This window comes from Pleurodeles waltl, chromosome 10, assembly GCF_031143425.1.
Source record: "Pleurodeles waltl isolate 20211129_DDA chromosome 10, aPleWal1.hap1.20221129, whole genome shotgun sequence".
NCBI classification, from domain to species: domain Eukaryota; kingdom Metazoa; phylum Chordata; class Amphibia; order Caudata; family Salamandridae; genus Pleurodeles; species Pleurodeles waltl.
Genome location: NC_090449.1, coordinates 159,276,131 through 159,294,429, shown reverse-complemented (window position 1 = coordinate 159,294,429; position 18,299 = coordinate 159,276,131). Strand labels below are relative to the sequence as shown.

The 18,299-nt window shown below is 43.8% G+C and overlaps 1 protein-coding gene across 2 annotated transcripts in view; it reads right to left on the bottom strand.

Moving 5' to 3' along the window:
• The window catches only part of LLGL1 (LLGL scribble cell polarity complex component 1), a 261,337-nt gene that overhangs the window by 177,883 nt on the left and 65,155 nt on the right, over positions 1 to 18,299 (bottom strand). The gene's annotated exons all lie outside the window — the stretch shown is intronic.

The following is an 18,299-nucleotide window of genomic DNA, read 5'->3' as shown; positions in this document are numbered from 1 at the left end:
TGACTAAGAGGCAAGTCAGGGGTCATGCGTATCCCATACGCGGCTAGATTTGCATCACATATGGAACAAACATTTTGTCTATTAAACAGGAGTATTTCTGGACAGCAGACATGCTGCACTAACCTATTTAAAAGTGCTATCATATATGATCATGAAGAAAATAGTAGCTCCGCAAATTAAAATATTTGCTCAGATTACATAATTTGAAACCAGTTTATGGGTCAAGAGCATTAGAGTAGGGTCCAGTGGATTATTTAAGTCACTAGACCTGCAGGTCTAGTAAACTTTATGATTTTTCGTGGCCTGGGTCAGGCATGGGAGAGGATGCAATATTTTAATCGCAACACGGAGGGGGTGACAACAAGCATATGGGTGACAGGGAGCAATACAGAGTATGGGGGAGCAGAAGTGCAGGAGGGAGACAGCAGGCAGAGACAAGCATTTTCGTGGACAGCTGAACCAAAAAGAAAAAAAAATAGTTTTTGAAAAGCAAGCAGTAGAAGCATAGAAGCTAGCCAATGAAAGGAGATGGTAAAGACGCAATACTCCATGGGAGGGACAAACAATATAGACAAGCTGGGATACAAAACAAGAAGCAGGAAAATGAAAGGCAGGAAAGCCACCCAATGGTAAGCAATGGGCAGGCCCTGTATTTTCTTTGTAAGGCTCAGCATATCTTACTCAGAGACAGCTGCGCTCACTGGTAAGCAGGCTCCACCTAAAAGGGAACTGGTAAAAATTAGAGACAAAAAGTGTATGGTGGTGGAAAAACGAGCACGAGGTAGAATCAAAACTAGACAGGGTTTTGGTATTCAAAAACTGGCAATCAGCAACATCGGTGACTGAGTCTGAAGAAAAACTTTTGGCCTCTGTGCTAATTTTCACAAATGAAACGTGTTACAGTTGACTTGCATAGGTGTTTGCCTTGTTGCACGTGTGGAGGGGACAGGCAAGCTGTGTTGTGCAACACCACACCAATGACAATTATACGATATAGATATAGATATAGAAGATAAACCTGCGGGACATTTAAGGAACCTTTTGTGACTTATACACGCTGTCGTAATAAGGGCGGCATTAGTTCTAATGCAAGGAACGAAAATGGGCCACCTGTTTGGGAAGTAAGAGCACCTCATTAGGGATGCAGTGGGCCCCTCACATCCCTGGGCCCGAGGCCACTGTACCTACTCCACCAAGAACAGGTACATCCCCGCACTCTAACTTGTCAATGCAATTTCCACAAACTCCCCTTTATCAATCACCAACATAATAAAGCTACTAATGCGGACACAACAAGGAGGTGCAAAGCAAAAATTACCCAAAATGGTTTAAATACGGAAAGAACTTATAAAAACAAACAACCAGTGTCGTACTCAAATATCCCTTCCTCCTCATTGCACCCGGAAGTCTTTAAATAACATGCTGAGCATTTGGTAAATCGGGGGGGGGGGGGGGGGAGCAGAGACAGGACGTGGAGACACATTCCTGCGTCACCGGCTGGCCAACGACGGGGGAACAGATGGATATTTTCAACTGACAAACGATATTTACAACTGGCAGACGTTGCGAGGTCGATACACACCGAACCGCCTGGAAGCAGAGGCTTCGTGGCATAGTGCCGAGGGGGAGCCCGGTTAACCAAACGTGCAGCAGCACAAGGCACAGCGGCCCGGGGAGGCCATTAAAACTAACAGGGGACAGCGTGACCACCTTTGACGGGTCGGCGCGCCCCGCGGTCAGGGTCAGCATCCGTAGTGAGCAGGTAAACACGCCTTTGAATGGGTGCACGGGAAAGAGGTCAACTGGCAAATACTTTCAAATCTGCGCCAATTGACCCTACCCGGGGTCCCCCGCGGAACAGTCTTCTGGGGCGGGTTTGAATCCTGCACAAACTAAACTAAACCCCTTGTGGCCAGGCTCCAACAGCCTCACCATCCAGTTGCCCCTGCAGATCAACAGGCTGCAGAATGCTCACGCAAATATTTTATGCTAAATGTAACATTGCTCTACCGGCTCCAATCTATCAGCTGCGGAAAACGAAATGAGCGGCCTTCATAAGTAAAATGCCAGTCACTACAATATAGGGCTTCCTATTCCAACTGCGCAGAAGGCCCTGGGCAAGGGGTTTGTGCACTTATTCCCACAGCATTGTCACAAAGTGGTAAGAAGTCAAAGCACGGAGGAATCTACTGGCAGGGCTAACACACCAGACTTTGTGCATTCAGAACTCCACCCAATTCCAGTACTGCAACCTCTCCTGGAGAGAGTTTGAGGCACTGACATCACACTATTCATTCTGCAAGCAGCATCCTTTCAGTTCCCAAAGCCCAGACTGTATGCCTCACCCGAAGCACCCTAGCGTTCTATTTCCTATTTCCTGCTCAATAACTAGTCACTAAGGCCCATTCCAGGCCCACTTATCAACCATTTCTTTTCCTTCACACAAAATAAATGTTCATGCTTCCTACAGGATTAGGCCGGGTTAGAGTTCTGCTATGCGGAACTTCACGAAGTGCTGAAAAAACTCTGCCGCACTACGTGGAGTTCCACGAATGGTGGAGTGTGCCAAGTTGCGCTGATTTTTAGTGCCGGGAGTTTGTCCTGTGCTGTAAAACCAGGGAAATGGGACAACTCACAGCACAACAGGGCGCTACTTCTTTCTGCCGCTCTTGTAGATTGTCTAGTCGAGCGGAGGCAGGTTTCTCAACCTGAGCGGTATCGACCTGCCATGACCGCCCGCGTTCAGACACCCTGCCGGGAGGTGGTCTAACATGTGGTTTTTCTTGCCCGCGCTCGCCAACCTAACACTGGCTAGCCGCGAGAGACGAAAAACTCTAAACCGAGCCACAGAGGTTTCAGACCTCTGCACTTCACATGGAGAACAGAGTGGGCAAAATACGACGAACTCCGGCAGCGGAGCGGAATTAATCGCCCACCCCTATACAGGATCACACTATGGTCATGTCCAATAACAGCACCAGAGACAAATAACGCCTCCTAGTCATGAAATTTCAGGACACATCATCCCACTTTTACAATACTTTAAAACTACCGGCATCAGTGTAGCTTTACCAGCAAAACTAATGTGTGTGTGCATATAAGCACCACTCAGTTTATGCCCAACGTAAAATTGATACAGGTATGGATAAAAAATATACAGCACTTGCTGAAGCAGACTGTAGTTTAATGGTGAAAAACAAATATTACTAATAACCAAAGGAACTGTATTTATACACCTTAGTGGGGTGAAAGGTTGAGCCAACCAAGTAAGGATTCAAACTTGCAGTAAGACAGATATCTGTTTAGTACCACGGAACCTGCCACGCAAGCTTCCCCTCCACGGTAGTGGGGTGCTGCATGAGCGTCGCCAGAGAAGCTTGCAAGTACGGGGCAATAGAGCTAGGCTGCTGCTTGCACAGTTTCGAAAGCTTCAGAGTATTTATTTTTACCATGTGTGAACCCCAACTTCACATTCAAAATTCCTTTTCTTCTGCTTTTGTACAGCAAACGTAAATCAGTGCATCCTGTGGAAAAAAGATTGTGAAAACACTGTGTCAACAGGATTGTGACGATTAGTGTTTAGGAACAAGGAACATTCACTGATGGCGCCGGCAACATTTCGAAAGGAGAAAACAAAACTTAAAACGCAAGGCACTGCAGTAGAGATGCAATGCTGCTTGCGCAATGATCATATATTACAGCCAGCAAAGAGAATTGTAATTTGTACGGATTTATTTTAGTTGTGAATTGCATTCAAGTATTAAGGTCCTTGAAAATAACAAACTCAAAAAAACCAAATCACTAAGTTCTTTCCCACCATCTTTTAGCTTTCCAAATCAATCTAGTAACAGAGCAGCAAGGTGTAATTCTGGTGGTTAAAAAAAAATACACGCACAGGCCTTGATGTTAAAAACATGCCGAAACTCCAGCGGAACAGAAACCTTCATCTAACGCTTTTAACACCGGCCAGTTATGTGTTCACATACACTGTAGAATGTCACAGCGGCTTGAAATCCGAATTCACAAATATAAAGAAACTGCAGAAGTAAACAGACAGCCATGCTCTTCTCTATCTGCGAGGCAGATTAGCAGGGAATGAGCCAGCTAAAAAGTACGTCACGTAACACCGAGACCACGTGCTCAAAACCCCTACTTTTAAACCCCCGCCGACTTCTCCTGACACTGGAGTTGTGGCACAGTCCTCTTCCCATAACCAAACCATGATCTACACGGTGACAACAGGCCCACCTATAGTTAAGTGGCTATAATGTCAACATCAAAACCTAAAGAATGGAGTTCTACTGATCGCTTCGGTACTTTAACAGAATAGTGATTATGGGGCCGGGGCCAAATCCACAATCCAGAACATATGTGCTCCAAATTGTAAATGTTTGAGTAACTGTGTATAAACATCTGTACAGAGTGCAGTCTAATACTGTCACAATTGAATGTTCTCCCGCCCCCCCCCTCCCCTTCTCCCGCCCCCCCCCTCCCCTTCCCCCCCCCCCCCCCCAAAGAAAAGCAAATTGCATCCTGGGTTTGAGGTCTGGTCTCATCTAGATATCATTCCTCATACCGTTCTACAGTCACGAAATCTGATGAGGAACCTGCTATTAAAAATACTTGCTGTTCTGTGGACATAACAAAAAAAAACCCAAAAAAGTTGTTTCAAGCCTTTTGACTTCTGTGGAGACACACTATCATTACTTGAACGTGGGGACAACCACTGAATCATTATTGGAATCTAAGGACCCCTGTACTGACTCATTACGGGAAGACGGGGACATCAGCCTAAACATGGTCGATGATTTGAAATGCAATACAATACACAAAAAATACAGAAAAGCATTCATCATACATTTACACAAATTATAACATTTTATTCAACTTGCAAATAAATAAAAAAGGTAAAAAAATAATAATTTTAATAGGAAGGTTTCAAAATTCCTACACATTTATAGTAGGTTTCAAGATTTTCAATTGTACATTTAGCCATGTTACTTATATTCACATTATTAATCTGTTAATATTATTTAATTTTCTAAGCAGTCGCAGACACCCTGAGGAGGCTTCGCGGACCCCTAGATCACAGGCTGGGAACCACTGCCCTACAGCAAAATGTTAACTGCCAGTCAACATTCTGTTAAACAGTGAATTCTGAAGCACAAAGCACCAGCGCGATATTGGACGTAAGTGGATACAGTTTAAATACATCTTGTCAGGGGGTTTTGTGGTTCACCACCAAATTATGTGGAAAGGTATGACAAACGAAGCATTCAAAAAAGGCCATTTATGCAAGTGAAAAATGGCCAAGCTATGGTGTGTAGAGAGATCTTTGGGGATTTCTCCTAATGACAGTTAAGAAACGTGTTAAAAGGTGCATTTAAAAGTAAATAATGACAATAGTATGGTTTCGTATTGAATATGGTTTGAATATGAACATCTTTGAAAATACTTACTTAAGTCATTCGACAACTCATTCAACAAATACCAGCTGTAGATGCAGATTAAATTTCCTAAGTAGAACACTGCACGTACATAAGAAAATAGAATATAACAACAAGGAAGGACAAAGCCAATAGGTATGGCAATGGCTGTCGGCCTTTGCAATGCTCATTTTGTCTGAATGTTTTTTGTATGAAGACACACCCTACATATGAGTCCTGGGACCTTCAGGTCACTTGCCCAAGTCAATCTAAGTCAATCAATCTCCCCCCCCCCCCCCCCAAACCCCCACTTCTCCCCCTCCCTACCTCCCTCTCGGTGGGCTGACCCCATGCTGTGGTAGGCAGACGCAAAATGAAATGTGAAGGACACTACAGCTCACCAGAGAATGAAGAGGGCTGACTGCAAGCCCCTGTAAGTATGTGTAAAATGTTTAGTGAAGACCTTTTGTACTTAATGTCAGACCAAATAAGCTACCAATATAGCACAAAATAAGTACGTTTAGCAGTTTTATTCGCCTGTAAAGTAACACAAGTTAACAGTAAATCTAGAATTAGAATCACAATTATCACGTAGCTTCCAGAATAAATGCTAAAGATATGATTATCAAGAGAAAGATTAGAACATTGTCTGATAAACCACCACGTGTGAACAGAGAGCAATTCTGCATCCTTCCAATCAGAATAGTGATTTAATAACAGCCGGTAAGAAACTCAAACGATTTTGAAAAAAAAATTCACTTAACAAGATAAAGCTAATGACTTGGCCTTTCATGGAAAATGAATACATGTTATCAGATATGGGAAGATGTTTCTTAAATTATTATTTTAATGTTCTGATACTTTGAAATTTGATACACGGTAAGGAACATAAAGGCTCTAGAGGGCCACTACATGCTTTGCTATGCCAACATAATGAATTGTCTATTAATTTGTCTTCAAAACCATATAAAAGGAATTTAAAGACAATTATACAAGGCAAGTAAATCAGGTTGCTGTAAGGAGAAAGGAAGCCAACCAGAAATATTATATATGACTGCATTGTTTGCCATTTACCTAAAGAGAGCAATGCACACCGTTCAGTCCTTATTTACCAAGTTACTTACCTTTTGTAACACAGTTTCTGGTTTATACTCTAATCCCAGATTCCTTAACTTAATAGTATTCCCCCAAGTGTCAGATGTAACCTGGCAACGTCTCACAGCAGTGCTCCCGCAAGCAGCTACGTGGCTGCAAGTGTGCGGTAGGCTTTGTTGAAAAACCCATGGAGTATGAGGTAGTGTAAGTATGGGCTAGGATTGGACTCTGGTGACATGGGAACTGGTTGCGCTACAGCAGATTTAAAGCGTGACCTCAGTCAGGGTCAAGCTGATGCCAGTTCCGACATCAGAGCCTGCAATGGATTTTCCTCCACCGTCTTCAAATGAGGGACCAATGCAGATCGCATAACCAGGGTGAAAGTCTGCACCAGAGCGGATGCTGAACTGATGATGGATCCAAGGGGTTCAGATGGCACAGAGGATTGATCTGTTGAAGGTAATATGACTCAGAACCCCTGCCAATCTTTGGGGGCCAAAGACTGACCAGGAGCAGCTGAAAGAGTGACAAACACATACACATCATTGCCATTCCACTAGGACTTCGATTTACCCGAGGACTTACACCACAAAGACAACGTGGTATGGGAGTGGGTTCACACTCTCAGCTTGATGTGGGAGCAGGACTTGTGCAATGCTCATGTCTCTTGCCTCTGTCGGCAACGCACATCTTCGCAATCCCAGATCACCTTAGATGCATAAAGGAACACTCCTTGCAAGCCTTGGTCTTGTGTCCAAACCCAAGTACCAAAGACATACCTCTTATAAGCCAGTGACCAACATCTGTTTTCTGCTGTCAAGGCATGGTTTGAAGCCTATTGTTTTAGTGGGGCACATCATTCCTTTTCACACTGGATTTTGTTTTGGGAAGCATCAAAAACAGAGTGGGAGCACAGCTCTGGATCTACATTTGAAGGCTCAGTACACAAGAACTCAAACAGCCAGGGGTGGTGCTTATAAGCAAACTTACCCATCACTTCAGGGCAGAATTAGGCCAATGAAGAGCTGCATGACACCACGAAGTACAGCATGAGGAATGCCAGGAAGAATTTCTGGATCCAGTCTGGAGCCTGTGGACTATTGTAGAGGTGAGGAATCTGACTTTAGAAGTAGTCATCAGAAGAAGTGTAAATTAAAAATATCTGTATTCTTAAACTTCTTATATATCTTAGATGTGGTCTGACAGCATACAAGTTTAAACCTACTTAGCTTACTGAAATTTTAGGTTGAAAATCTCAGAACTGTGTTACATAAAATTTAATGTATATAGTATTGCATCTAAATTTACTTTATGGATCTAAAAATTAAGATCATCATAATACCTTGACAAACACTGTTAAAAAAAAAAAGTCACCTTTATTTTAGAATTTCCAAAGCTTAATATTCATATTGAGTTTAAGAAAAGGATAATGGCATAACGCTATAGATTTATATATGATTAATAGCCAAATGGAAAATAGAGTGAAAATCAAGACGTACACATCTGGTAACTTTAAGTACTGGAAAGGATTTTAATAAAATGCTCATTGTTGAGATTGTTAAAAGACTAGGAAGAGGAATGGTGTGGCTCATTTTTCTCTATTTGAATCAATTTGGGGAGGACAGGATTGATTCTTTCAAACCACAATGAACAGTCTGATAAGAAAATGTGATAGGGCAGTGGTTCTTAACTTGTGTTGTATGGGAATCCAAGGGGGTCCGTGACTGCTTTGAAAATTAAATATTAACTGATTAATAATCATAATAAATAAAAAAATAAAATAAAAAAAACCCACCAAGACGACCTTAATCCCAAGATAGGAAAGGCAGGCTCTACTACAGGTGTTTCTTTCGGCCAAAGCTTTGCAGGAAAATAAAGGAGAAAGTGACCTACCCTTTGGGCCCTGCAAATTCTAAGGATGGATAAAAGGCCCAGATTGGCTGAACATCAAGATTTGAATGGTGCATATGCTTTGAACCTACTACTGAAATAAGCAGGGCCCTTATTATAGAGAGCTCTGAAAGTGATGAGTAGAGCCATGAAATTCATCATTTTGGGCCAGATGTATGAAAAAAGCCTTTTGCAAATCGGAAATAGCGATTTTTAAGAAATCGCTATTTCAGATTAGCAAAATGCAATGTATCATATTTGCGATTCGGTAATAGCGATTTCTTACAAATTGCAAATGCTATTACCGAATCGCAAATTGCGATACCGGCCCCCATTCGCATCTATGGGCCTTTCGGCCCATATTCACATGTCCCAAATTGCGAATTCCTAACTGGAATTCGCAATTTTGGGAATGCAAAGTCCAGGGTGCTGGGGGTCTAAGGCCCCCTCTGCTGCACCCCAAAACATTTTTTAACAACATGTAAAGTGCACACATGCCAAAAGGGCATGTGTGCTTTACATGTAAATTTTAAAAATGCATTTTAAATGCATTTTTCAAAATTTGCACATGGTTACCACCAAGTTCAACTTGGTGGTAATAGCGATTCCTTAATGCCCAATTCGCATTAAGGAATTGCTTCATACATGTGCTTTAGAAATGGCAAATAAGGATTCCTTATTTGCGATTTCTTATTTAGAGACTCTCTAAACAGGGTCGCAATTTTAAGGAATCGCTATTTTAGAGATTCCTTAAAATTGCATTCAGAATGCCTTTGATACATTCTGAAAAGGCTTTTTGCATTTGCAAATGGGCATTCGCACCGTTTGCGAATGCAAAAAGCTTGGATACATCTGGCCCTTTGTCCCTGGCAGACAATTAAGCAGCTTCAGGTATGGGGAGGTGGCTTGCCATCCGGCCAAGTTAAAAATCGCCCTCGCAGCCACATTTCTGGACCATCTGTCGCTTGCAAATGAGGCCACCTGGCAACCCTAGATAGAGAGTGTTTGCATAATCTAATCTAAAGTTCACTAGAGCGGGCACAATTGTTTTGTGGGTATAGGCTGGTAAAATAAATTTAAGGTCTTCTTTAAAGATTTTATAAGGACAAACAGGAGTTGGTAAGGGCTCAAATTTTGTCAAATTTTATACTCTGGTTCATGACAGTGGTGAATGGGGCTTGAGGTTCTCTTAAGACTTTTGGCCACCTACTCTGTAATTCCCTTGGAGGGGATTTTTCATAAATATAGGCTCTCAGGCTTCTCAGAGTTAATTGCTATTGCACTCAAACAACCTTGGAATCTCCCTACAACCGATTTTTCAAACTAATGAAATGACACCACCATTTGAGTGTCATCTGCATAAGACAAAATATTAAAGCCTCACGGATAAACAAAATGGCACCAACAGCGAAGAGCGACAGAGACCTGAGAGACTAAGGGCAGAGGAGCGACAGGGAAATGGCAACTGAACAGTAGGGGAACTGCAACTATCTAAGAGGAAGGCTGAGGATACTGGAAGAGACCGCATCATCCGCCGTGATGAGAATCAGTGGCGGGTGGAGGTTTGGGAGGGGGGGGGGCGGGACAGACTGCAGTGACAACTGGAGGGGGCCAGTGCGAATTAGTGCCATGTTGTACCTGGGCATCAAAGGACTGACTAGTGAAAAACATACATGTAACCATGCTTAAGCTCTGAATTACGAAGACTGCGTAACCAGGGCGGTATAAAGACATTGGACATTTCAGAGAAATGAGTGGGCGCCAGCCCTGGGGCAATTCATGGTGGCATGCATCCGACTCCTCTTGCTGACCTGCTGTTGAGGAAAACAGGGCCCCGATGATAAAGGGAGAACCTACAAACCTCAGGAATCAAAGCGATAATACAGTGAAAACTGCTCGCTCCCAAATTATCTCTACAAGGGCACTACCCAAGTGAACTGGCGAGGGGAAAAAGACAAAGAAGCCAGAAAAGGACCATTTCCCCCATTTCTTGATAGCTTAAATCAGGCGTGGATGCAACAGCAGGACTTGACAAGAGTTGCTGTGGGCTAGTTGGGCCGACTAGACAGTAACAGATGTTTATTCTGTGCCTGGATCGGCACTCCATAATATAATTCCTCACTGGAAGAGACAGTAGTATAACAGCACTTAAGATGGCATGACCATCCACAGGGAAAGGATACCCCTCCCCCCCCCCCCAATCCCAGACAGAGAGACAAGGGTAGAGTAGACAGATGGGACAGGAAAAAGTGAAGACGCTGAAACCTTGGCGACGAATATGGTGACCATCCTACAAGCGATTAAAGACACCAGGACATTCTTAGAAACTCAAATACCGGAAGTGGTGAGCGAAGTAGGACTAATGAGAGATGACCACTAGAAATTAACTGACTGAGTGAAGGAGTTGGAAGACCAACTGGGAGCAACTTTGCCATAAGTGAAAGAACTTACAAGGAAATGTGCTGATCTGGAGAAATGAATCAAAGAGTTGGTGGGCAGGCTGGAGGATCTTGAGGTGATCACGCTACCACAATGTGAGGATAGTGAGGGGGCTGGAAAAATTGGAAGGACTCAATATTGAACTGTTTGTGGAAGAATGGCTAAATAAAACAGTCTTACAGAGTAAGCCATCCCAATTCTTCTCTCTGGAATGGGCACATGGAATTCAATCCTATGCTCTGCAACTGGGGCCAATCCTTGGCCAATTACAGCGCGACTGATGAACTTTAGGGACAGAGATGTTATTCTCCGGGCAGCTTGTAAACATGGCTGTGGCTCATCGACTGCCAAGAAGTGCATCTGTACCACATTATACAAACTTCGTGCAATGTCAAAAATTGGAGTCTGTGCCTGTTAAAGTGCTAAGGCAACTTGACCTCACTTCTCTATCTGGCAAAGTTGAGGGTATGTTTAAAATGGAAGGTTCACTTCTTGCTCAATGTGCAAGACGTCTGTCATGGCTAGAAAACCGATGTCTTTAATCAGGACCTCCACCAAGTAATAGACGATGGATGGAAACCTGCACCCTCGAAGCGATGGAACAACACAGGGAAGAACTGTGCCTCTTCGCCCCCCCACCAAGGCATAGGTGAAGGCAGCGCAGGTGCGGACCGTCAGAGAATTGAAACACTGTATGAACATCCTCAGCGACAAAGGGTGGCTCTCTCTTGCTTCAGGAGGTGATGGCAGTGGCATGGACCGAGTGGACACAGAGCACGAAAGCAGAAGATGATCAGTTGCCAGTGCTAACACCCATGACGTCTGAACACTTAGGGTAAGGAGGGTAGGGTGGGACAAAATGGTCAGGCAGGATTGGAGCTTGCCTCGGGGAAAGTGCTCATGGGGACATGCCAGAACTTTGGGATATAGTATTGAAAATGCCTATAGTGAGAGCTGAACCAGGCACGACATACGAAAGACTGGCAGCCACGCTTAGTGACAACTACATCAGTTGCTTGTTAATGTTTTGGTTTGTGGTTTACACATACCATAAGTTGGAGGGGTTGGTTTGGAAATCACCATACAGTAAGGAAGGGTGCAGGTAAGTTTAGAGGGCTGTCACACCACCATGACACACCAATGGAGGGGAGATACTTCCATTATGATGCATGGGTGGGGAAGTGGTACGACTCGCACCCAGATAAAAACATATTGCTTCCATCCACCATGACACACCCACAGTCTAACAAGGTTATCATGGAATGTTAATGGCCTGGGCAATAAGATAAAGCAGAGCCGGATCCAAAGAGCCCTAAATAGGCTTAACCTGATGTTCTGTATTTAGAGGAGACACCTGATTGATAAGCACCTTAGCAGGGTAGGGGATGGTATAGAGAAGGGGGATACAGGCAATACACCTCTGGCTCACAGGGGTGATGATATCAATCAGGAAAAACTCCCCTTTCATGACCAGCACACAAGGACAGATGGACAAGGGTGGTACACTGCAATTTTAGGCAAACTTGAGAGGGAGGAGACACTTGGTTATTTGGTATGCTCCCCGGGGCTCCAGCTAGTAGTACTAAAGAAAGAGGGCTATACTGTTGGAGGCGCAGGCTACAATGGTAGTGTTAGGCAGAGACTTCAATCTGGTATTAGATACATCAAGAGACAGGATCAGCCACTGGGTAGAGCGGGAGGCAACCAGAGGAAAGTTGGAAGGCTTCATACAGGCAATGGGACTCCGCAATAGAGGGTACTCATTTTACTCTGGGGCCATTCTATGCACTCCAGACTGGATTACCTTTTCACCACAGTGAATCACTCACAAGGTTTAGTGGGGCAAATTATCTGGCAAAGGGTCTCGGTGACAACTGCCCACTCTTGGTGATGTTAAATCTCAAAACTCCAAAAGCTGACAGTCATGGAGAATGGAGGCATGGCATTTGACTTATGGGCAAGAAATGAAATGCTTAGATAAGGAAGTACTCCTTTGTGGAAAATAAAAACACTGTGCAGAGCCCGGTAATACTGTGGGAGGCATACCAAGTAATGGATCAGGGGTGTTATCTCAAGGGAGATAAGGGATAAGCTGGAAAGACGTGCTAGAATGGCCATGCCACAGGATGAATTGACTCCACTACAAAATAATTAGGCAGTAACACAGACTCAATCCGGTAAAAGGGACTTGGATCTGAAAACGACTGAATACCATGCAGTGGAGAAAATGAGGCCAAGCCATCCTTTTTGGCAAAGCAGAAAATGATATATGACAGGGGGAACAAAAACAGGCAAAATGCTTGCATGGCTGGGAAGTAAAAAGGGATACAATGACATTCAGGGAGATAAAGCCAGATTCTTGGGGTACAGCCTGGGAAAGTGGTGAAATATCAGAAGTATTCGCTAAACACCTGGAACTCTTATGACTCCCATATGAACACCCCTGAGCACGAGGTAATAGCTTTTATTAATGACTGCTCTATATGAAGGCTTGGGGGTAGACCAACTGAAAGTTTTAAAAGCTGATATTACAGAGTAAGGGGGTCTTGTCTGCAATGGGTCAAATGGAGACTGGAAAAGCCCTGGGGCGAATTGCTTTCTGATTGAATTATTCAAAAGGCTGCGGAAGTGAACGGTAGCTCCACTTCATGCAGCATATATGAGAGCACTCCAGGAGAAGAAACTGCCAGGCGACATGCGCACCACAACGCTGGTGCTATTCCTGAAGGCAGGTAAATCTCCGGATAGCTGCGATTCCTATAGGCCCATATCACTTATAAACTCCAACATTAAAATTCTAACAAAGCTCTTAGTGAACAGACTGAGGATAGTGGTGACAGATTTAGTACACTAGGATCCAAATGGATTCATGCCAGGTCTTTCGACCTGTCTGACTCTATGACGCCTTCGCAATAATTTAGCGTTGGCCTGAGATTCACCAGCCGGGAAGGTAGTTGCCTCTCTGGGCACAAATAAAATCTTCGATTCGGTACAGTGGATCTATTGGTTTGGTATTTTGAAGAAGATGGGATTTGGCCCCAAACATTACGTGGGTCAGACCGTGATATGATCGTCCCAAGGCTCGAATGCAGGTTAATGACCATACCTTGCAGGAGTTTTGCATCCGGATAGGTACAATTCAAGGATGCCTGCTCTCAATGTTGTGTGCCCTGGTGATTGAGGTACTGGCAAGCATGGGTACAAGTACATGCACAGGTATGGTGCAGTTCCGGGAGAGTGGGAGATAGAGGAATGATCTCACTATACACAGACGATATCCTACTTTACTAAACCAACATGACCCTAACACTGGACAGGCTTAGGGACATTTTTAATATATGCGGCAAACACTCTGGTTTTGCCATAAACTGGGATAACTTGCTACTGGATGCTTTGGGGGGGAGTGGGACACCACTCTGGATAGAGAAGGGAATGTTTAAATATCTAGGGATCTGGATAACCCATGCTCCAGATTCCTATTATGAGGCTAATCTTGCACCCCTTTTGCACCGCTTAGAGCATTATGTGAGTCACTGGCAATCACTGCCACATTCTTTGTTAGGAAAGGCAGCCATGTTTAAGATGGTGGCGCTTCCTAGAATCCTCTATGTACTTCAGAATACCCCATATCAGATAGTTTTTTCTTTAAGACGGATAATTTAATACGGACCCCGATTTGGGCAGTGGGCAGCCTCAATTATCCATGACAATGCTTCAAAAGGTCAAAATATGAGGGGGCTATCACCCTGCGAAATGAACAGAAATACTATGAAGCCACACAGGTGAGCATGGTTAATGATTGGGCGTACACAGATACTGATAACCCTGCAATTCAGGAAGACAGGATTGGAATGGGAACAAAAAGTTACTTGCATGCATTATATGGAGGTAAATTGTCACCAGAAACAAACCTGGTGACAAGGACAGTAGGGGACACCTGAAAGAGACTGACAAGGAAAATGGGATGGAGCTACAGACTGACGCCTAAAACACCACTTTGGCAGGGCACCAAATTAAGTGAAGTAACGGGTTTGCAGAGGATTAAAGGTTGGGATGCCATTGGCCTGTCTACATTGACAGATGAATGAGAGGCCAACAGGGTGGTACCCTTTTCCTACTTGAAGCAAGAATATCAGATGCCAGTCACAGCGGCTCAAATATGGACAGTTCTCATGTACTTATGGATACTGTGTCATTAGATGAAGAAATGCAGAAAGACTCAACTGGAAAACAGGCTCCTAGGTTGGCGGGTGGAGAAGAAACTGTTAACGCTGACATATGGTATAGTGATGAGAAATACACAGACCCCATTGTTGAAGTTACAGGACAGATGGATACAGGGCTTAGGGGACCTAGAGGAAGAAAACTGGAGGGAAGCTTTGGAGTTTCCAATGAACAGCTTTAAAAGCAAGCTTTAGACTGATCCAGCTGAAGGTACTGAATAGGGTATACTATGAGCGCACCCTGATATTTAAAATAGGCTGGATGAGGAACGTGTGTTGGCACTGTGGCTTGGAAGACACATGTATCCACATACTGTGGAGTTGCCCGCTTATACAACAGTTCTGGGATATATTGGGGAAATCATTAGAGGCAGCAGCAGGAATACCTTTGGATTTATCACCCCGATTGGCATTAGAGGGAATATGGGATGCTGTGGCCTGTTCATGTTCCCAAATACTACTTGTCAACAAAGGTTGTATGATAGCTAGGTGTGATATTGCTAAAAAACGGGGATCTGGGTCTCTCCAAACACACGAGTTGGGGATGGAATACTGCAGGATCATTGAACAATAAGTATACAAAGGAAGAGGGTGCATTAAGAAATTATTTTAAAATATGGGGAGGATGGGTAATGGAAACGATTTAAGAGGGGCTGTCTTAAGACATTTTCTTTGCAAACGACTACGACACATGGGTCGGATGACGAGAAGTACTTGTGAGACAGTGAATCCATGATACACTTTGTGCATGTAACTGGGATGGCACTGCCTTTTTTTTTGGGGGGGGGGGGGGGGGGCGGGGCGCTGGTGGAGGTATGAAGGGATGTTTCCTGTATTGGTTGCACGAACATAATAAAATAAAAAAATTAAGTTCCTTGGGGCAGGCAATACCTGTGCACTCATCCAACTTGTGGGAAGGGGATATACAGGGTCTCAATGGGTTGGTTAAAAATGGCATTTAAAGTAGGGTTTCAAAGTCGACAACACGTGTGTGTGTGTGTGTGTGTGTGTGTGTGTGTGTGTGTGTGTGTGTGTGTATATATATGTATTTGTATATGTATATGTATATATTGTTTCTGTGCTTGCCATGTTCGTGGGTCATTGCATGGCTCCTGGGTGGGTTGTTATACTAGATATCTATGAATCCCTGCTCTCATCTTATCACACTTTTCTACCCATCATCATTTGTCATGTCTCTATCAAACTATCCTCCATTCCCACTCTGACTCATCCCAAATCCATTCTACTACTTTCATCTCCTAAATAACTCTGCCTAAGCTCTTCCCTCCACTTCCACATATAACTCACCAAACCTCACTCTACTACCATGACTTCCCACACAACCCTACTAAATTCTCCCTCATTTATCTCACCCTGCTACTATGATCTTCCTAACCCCTTCCACAGACTCTTCCCTCCTCCATCCCCCTTTACTCATCCCAAGCCTTTGGGTTGAGTAAATGAGGGATATACTCCCAATTAACACTTCTGGATTTTCTTTCCTCCTCCACCCCTCCATTACTCCAGTCAATCTAACTAACAAACTCTCATATCTGCAGCTCAAATTAACTCATAATAATACTAAAACTGTACTCATATTTCCTGATACTAATCCATTACTAATTCTTGTTGGGTTCCAGAGTAGCGTGCTACTCGCCGAAAAGCGCTTCGACGCCTTGTCAGGGGTAGTAAGCGCTATATAAATACTATTACAATACAATTTTAAAATCAAAGGAGGGCAAGGGTCGGTGGGAGAGCCTGAGCTACACTTCTGGATTGACTGTGCCAATTCCTCCAAGGGAATTCTTTCAAATGAATTTAACCATGGGCGCTTATGGTTAATTTGTTTTGTATGAGAATCATTAGTTTACAAAATTAGTCTAAATATTCCCCACCTGTTCATAAACAAAGACCGAAAGACTATGGCATAGTGATTGCTAAACAGTGCAGGCGGCAGGAGATAGAAAAAGAATGACAGGTTTCAAAAGTTTCCTTGGGGCATTAATTACCTGTATTAACGATGTGTGTAGCAAAAGCTTCCCACCGAGCTTTCTGAACACATTTGCGAAAGATTTTTAGTGCTTCTTTGCAAAATCTTCACCTCCACATCATAACTTTTCCTCCACTTCCTTTCTAACTGCTTGCAATGTAGTTTAGCCACTTTGAAAACCGGGGAGCACCACGAAGTGGAAGGTTTCAGTTTCCTGGAGTGTATGCTTCTGCTGAGTGCAAGTATGTCAGTAGCCTGGAGGAGGTGGCTATTAAATAGAGTAACATCATTCTCCAAGTTTACTGCCAGGGTAATGAATGAAGGGCCAATGGCTTCTAAATAACTGGACTCACGTTGTGCCATGCACGAGATGAAATCCCTTTCCCACTGGGGAGTGGTTGTATGCCAGGACCAGGGAAGAAGAAAAAAAATTTTTTTTTTAAAAAAACACAAAAGGCACAATACTATGGTCAGACCCAATCACAGGTTCTGGACTGCTCATTGGTAACCTCATGCACACCACTCTGCAGCAAGCCATTTCGTTGGCTAAGCATTTGCCATCTCAACAGCAAACACTTATCCTCTCTAACAAGCTACATATCAACCAGTCATAAAGGGTTTACACACAAACGTATCACAAAAATTTAGCACAGCATCAAATGCACATTTTGGGCAAAGATTCCTCAAAGGGTATCAGTCGAGCACACCGACAACATGTGCCCCAAATGGACAAAGTAAATCATCAAAGTTCTTTGGCACACATTTCCATTTCCTGTGCTTTACACGGATCCAGGGCAGGGGCCTGTAACACTCCATTTTATTTTGGCTCATCTTTACACGCTAAACTCTTGCTTACGTTAGAACCATAAAAGCGCTACAGGAATAGCGCAAACAATAAATGAATATGAAAAAAGTGTGCATCCTCTGCCACCAACGTACTACCATGTTAGGTTTTCAGGCAGGAATGCCTGGAACAGCTTTCCGGCTGCCAATGCCCAAGTCAGTGATGATCCTGCCTCAAGGGGCCTAATGGCTAACATCTGACTTTACAATCCATGGGGTACTTCCTGCATGAGCGCTTGCCACCCGCCAAAGGAAGTGGCCGCCATCACAAGGGCCCTCATACTTCACTACTGCTAGTGCTTTAAGGTAGTGGTTTTAACCGTTTGACTTCTGACAACCCCCACTTAATCTTCACTGGATTCCGGGGAATACCCCACACTGAATTACTGGAAT